The 5,295-nt window shown below is 51.1% G+C and overlaps 1 long non-coding RNA gene across 1 annotated transcript; it reads right to left on the reverse strand.

Annotated features, from left to right (window-relative positions):
• Positions 1-1,240: 1,240 nt before the first annotated feature.
• LOC112551849 lies at positions 1,241-4,971 on the reverse strand. The gene is made up of 3 exons (XR_003096160.1): positions 4,804-4,971; positions 3,891-4,061; positions 1,241-1,767 (listed from the first exon to the last, which is right to left on the reverse strand). It is a non-coding gene; the product is annotated as an uncharacterized LOC112551849 (long non-coding RNA).
• Between the last annotated feature and the right edge of the window lie 324 nt (positions 4,972-5,295).

Below are 5,295 nucleotides of genomic sequence, written 5' to 3' on the forward strand. Positions count from 1 at the left end.
TGCCACGTCTTGATGGAAATTATTATGTGAGTGGGAGACTGCCTATTATATTGGATATGTTGGGGTCTCTCCTAGGATGGCCTGATCCCTTTTTCTCTAGCTAGGCCTCCCTGTCCAAACCCACCACACAGGGTTCGACTCTGAGGCTCTAGCTTTTCCTTCCAGTGCCTGGAGGCTTGTGACCCCCTTTTCTGCTCCCTTCTAGAGCACAGTACTCCCTGGCCCAGAGGCACAGGCGCCCGCCCCACAACAAGGGGGCTACAAGTCCAAAACCAGCGTGCAACCCCACCAGTCCAAACAAAACAAAACAATATATCTGCACCCCCCAGGTGCACCAGGCCTCCCCGGCCTTTTTAAGATCGTCCCTTGAGTGCCAGGGTTTGTGTCATCCCAAGCTGCGCCCTTACTGGCACTCGGGCTCTCTGCAGCCATGTCGCACTCTGCGTCTCAGTGGCGCTGGGGCTGTACCCCCCGCAAAGCTGCGCCTTCACTGGTGCTGGGGTCTATGCCTCCAAAAGCTACGCCCTCACTGGCACCAGGGATGGGCCCCGCCAAAAACCTGCACCCTCACTAGTGCCGGGGCTCCCACTCCAGAGTGAGTCCCCAAAAATGAGGCCTCCTCCATCCCCTAATAGCCTCACCCAAACCTCTGGTGTTATTCAATAATCACTAATAATAATAATAATAATAATAACTGCACGTGCTCAATCAACACAGTGGATCAGCTTATATGAACTCACTTCCAGTCTCGGCTCCGCACTGCCGGCTACAGTTCTGGTTGAGGACGCAGTCGTCATCTCGCAGGGGCTTCCATAACTTCCCTCTTCCTGCCATGGACCACTCCCCAGACTTCTTCCTGGAGCTCTCAGGGGCACTGCTTCCCCTTCGGCTGCTGACCCCCTTTACTGCTATTCAATCCAGGGTTTTTATAGTCCTGCCTCTTCCAGTCAGCTGACTAGCCGTCCCAGTTCAGCAGTTACCCCCTTCCTCACCAGCCCTCCATGCTCAGAAGGTTCTGGCCTTATGGGGGTGCACCTTCTTCCTTGTGATAGGGTCACGGTTCCCTGTCACAAACTGGAACAAGGAAAAAATGGGGAACAGTTCTGGGGGATCACATGGTTCTGGACAAGGGGAGCAAGAAAAGAAAACTACAAAGTCCAATACAGCTTCTGGATTCATAGTATTTATTCAATTCCAGAAAAACTGACAAAAGCCTGTAACACTGCAAACACTCTCATAGACAGAGAGACAACTGTGAGTGAGCTGTGATGCCAGTACAGAAATTCCCCACTGGTCTGGGGATGGGATATTTGGGTCTCTCTTTTGCCCCGACAAGGACAGAAGAAGCACAGTTCCCAGACCCCTCCATCTTGTGGTCCTCTCCTTCCTTTGTATGCGGATCCCATGTCTCCTTCTTGCTCCTTTCAACAAACCAACTGTCTCCTTCCAAGTTCAGATCATATAAGACATAAAAACAGCTGCTCCTGCAGAAGGGATAGTCCCAAAGTCTTTCCCCAACCCCCATCGCACATGCTGGAATATGCTTCTGAAGGGCCTGGTAGTGGGACGGTCCTCTCTTCAATGTGCAGGTGCGTCCCTCTGCCAGCCCTTGCTGCTCTCCTAGGAAGTGGCAGGGCAGGTGGGCCAAGGCATGTTGGAGCAAGGGCTCCTGCTTACTAGTTCGACTCTATGACCAGATCGGCCTTTATGTCTTTCACAGCACCCAGCTCTGTCCTCGTTTCTTCTTTAAAAGTGTGAGAGCTCAGCCTTTGCAGGAACATAAGAAACAAAAAGAAAGTGTTACTTGTACCAGTAGATCACCCCTGAGACCCTGATCTCTTAAGTACCATGGTGGTTTGTATTGTTACACTACTTGTCCTATGGATGATTCTTGAAGCCCTGGTCACAGGCCAGGGCCCCTGTGTGCTGGGTGCTGTATAGGGAGAGGACAACAGTACAGAATCTGCACCTAAGTTCTTTCCAACATACCAGCTGCTGCCAGTGTCCCAGACATATCTATCACCTTCATCCCCTGCCTGCCAGTCTCACTGCCAGCAGGAGTTTTTAACTTGCATAGGGTGGACAAGGGCTGGTCCAGGCTATAGGCCTTTTCTGCTCCCTCCTCAACCCACGCACCCAGGGAGCTCTGGCCACATCTGACTAATATCCTGTCTTCACAGACCAAGCTGCACTATGTAGCCCTCACTGATGAGGGTGAGCACTTATACAAACACCCCACTGATCTCCATGGGGCTACTCAGTGCTCAGAGAGGGCTGGGATGGCACCATCCAGCTGGAGGACTCCCTGCCCAGAGGCAGCAGGACCGCACTGCTGCACATACTCCTTAGGCCACTTCCTTGCAGAGCTATCAGGAACCCACTCCCTGAGGGGGCTGAGTTTGCAGCAGCTGTTGTGCTGCAGCAGACGTGGCCTAAAGTGGCTTCTGAAATGCAGGCAGGGAGGCCTGGCTTGCTCCCAGCTGTGGGAGATACGTTGACCTTTCACTTCTTCCTGTGTTTGATTATATCAGGGGTGCTCAGTCCCCAGCCTGTGGTGCTGTGTCTTTTGATCTGTGGGTCTCTCCATGGGTCTGGAAATTTGGCAGGGGGGAGTGGTGGCACTGCTCCTCTGCTGCCAAATTTCCAGTCCCTGTTTGCTGGATGGGGTGCCTAGTCCCAGCAAGCAGGGTCTGGCAGGGTCCACACTGGGTTCCAGGGCCCAATCCTGGTGGGGGCAGCATTGGGTCCCTGGGACCCAGGCCCAGTGCATGTGGGGTGTCAGGGGGCAGTACTGAGCCCCCAAAACCCAATCCAGCCTACAGACTGGTGTGCATCCTGACGAGGGGTGGAGGGTAGGGGCAAAAGAGTGAGGAATGCTGATATATATGATCAGATGAGGAGAACTGGGTTTGCTTGCTTACTTACAATCAGTGTAGAGAGCCAGAGCCAGACCTCCAGGTCAGCCCATGGTGCTGTTGGAAAGAGAGGGTTACTCCATAGTAACCCACTTCTACCCTCTGTGGCCCATCCTTCCCCTAACTGTGTTAATTAACTAGATGGGCAAATAGGAGATTAGGTGCCCTCATAGCAGCCACCTAAACTCACAGAGGGAGGATGGCAGACAACATTTGCCTGAAGAATTTCTGTATTGGCAGGACAGCTCACTCACAGCTGCCTGTGTCTATGAGGGTGTTTGCAGAGTCACAGGATTCCACAGCTGTCCAGCTGTTCTGCTCAATGTCCATCCCCAACCTTTGTCCATAAAGCCCTGGGGGCAAGTGGGGCATGAGGGATTCCAGGGTGTAGGCACACCCCAACAGGCACTGCAGACCAAAATAATGCAAGCTCACACTCATGGAGCTCTTGGGTGCCAGAAGTGAGTCCAGGTTGGCAGCAGCTTAAAGAATCTGTCTTGAAACTGAACTGGCTGCAGACTGAGCTGAAAGTCCCTTACTACAATATTCAGCCTCTTAATGAGAAAAATGCAACCTACTAGCAAGGTAGGGCAAGAGAAATGAGAAGCAATCTCTGTGCTTCATTGCCTATAGGACTGTTTCTAATAAAAAGAAATGCATCGTGACATTAGTCACAGACTGATGCAATTAGTGCATTAAAATCAAATAATATGTATATAAGCTATTACAGTGTAACTGTTATGTCTGCATGCTCCAGCAAGAATACACATGTAGCAAAAACACTGGAATTTTACAATGGTTCCTCTACAGTGATACAACTTGCTTGCATTGCTATAGGAGTCTGAAGATACCAGTTGCAATGTAGCAGGTGATGCACATTACCTAGTGGCACCTCCTCTGCCTTTACAGTGATTAAACATCATGCTTCCCCAGAGCCTATGTTGGAGACAGTAAAGGGATATAGTTTTCACTCACCACAACCTCTGCAATTTGCAGTTGGGATGTTTCAGCCCCTCACACAACAGCTGCACTCCTGAATGTCCCAGCTGGTTGTCACGCAGATTGAGCTCCGCCAGGGTCTGGCTGGTGCTGAGAACAGAGGAGAGCTCCCTGCAGCAACCAGCTGTGAGGTCACAACCACTTAGTCTGTAGACACACACACAGAGGAAGTGATGCTCATGTCATTCAATTAATCTACATCAGTCGTGTCCAAAAGGGACACTATCTTCTGGGCTTTCTAGACCACCGCTCTTAAACAAACCGTGGAAGAAGTAACAGCACACCAGGCAGGAACCACTTTCATAAAAAACATTTTTAACAAGTAAAATGTGATGCCCAGAGTAAACCTGGGGAAAATACTGGATCCTTTGTTGCACCTCTATTGCTTGGAATGAGCCAAAGACTGATAGAGAGAGGGGAACCAGGGCAGGCTACTTGTAGGGCTCCCAAAGCTCCCTGTCTCCTCCCCAGGCCAGAGCAGGAGGCTCTCTGTGGCAGAGCTTCTAGAATATATTTTAATGGGATTCCTTAGGAGACTCCCAGATACAGGCAAAGTATGTTAAATGGGAAAAAAGGGAAATCATTATGAGGTTCCCTGGAGACCATTGTTTTCCTTAGGCAAGGCTGGCCTCAGATCTCTTCACAAAGAAAATTCACTGCTGAGCCACCCTTCTTTCCTGCTTTGTGCTCCCCTTTTTCTGGTTATGGCTGAGAAGGATTGGCTGGGTGTGTGTTGTGAGCCATTGGCATGGGGGCTTGACAGACACATAACCCTCAGCTTCGCCATTTCACTTCAGGGAGCAGGCATCTAGCAGTGGCCACACAGCCCTGATGAATACTTTATACAGAGGCCTCTGGTAAATCCACTGAGGAAGGAAACCTTACTCACCCCAGTTTCTGCAACTTGCAGTTTGGATGCTTCAGGCCCTCACACAGCTGCTGCACTCCAGCATCTCCCAGATGTTCATTACCACCCAGCTCCAGCTCTGCCAGGCTTTGGTTGCTCCTGAGAACAGCTGCCAGATCCCCACAGCAAGACGCTGTGAGTTGGCACCACCACAACCTGCAAAAGAAAGGTGGGGAAGAGCAACCACATGATTAACAAATATCCTGAGGGACAGCCCAGCTGCCCTGCCCATCTGCCCCTCCCATCTATGTTGGGAACAGCCAGAAGTCCTGCCATAGGCTCTGTGCCAACTCCTATCCATTGGCTAGTGAGAAACCACTCCTAAGACTGATTTCCTGCTTATGCCCAAATGCGTTTGAAATTTGCTCCTAACCAGTCCTCCCTGAGAACGGGCCATGCCTGTTCCTCAACCCTCTGCCCCAACCAGTGAGGAATAAGGGGTGAACCAAGACTTCCCTGCAAGCATCATTCATG

The sequence above is a fragment of the Alligator sinensis genome, unplaced genomic scaffold (assembly GCF_000455745.1).
Source record: "Alligator sinensis unplaced genomic scaffold, ASM45574v1 scaffold973_1, whole genome shotgun sequence".
NCBI classification, from domain to species: Eukaryota; Metazoa; Chordata; order Crocodylia; family Alligatoridae; genus Alligator; species Alligator sinensis.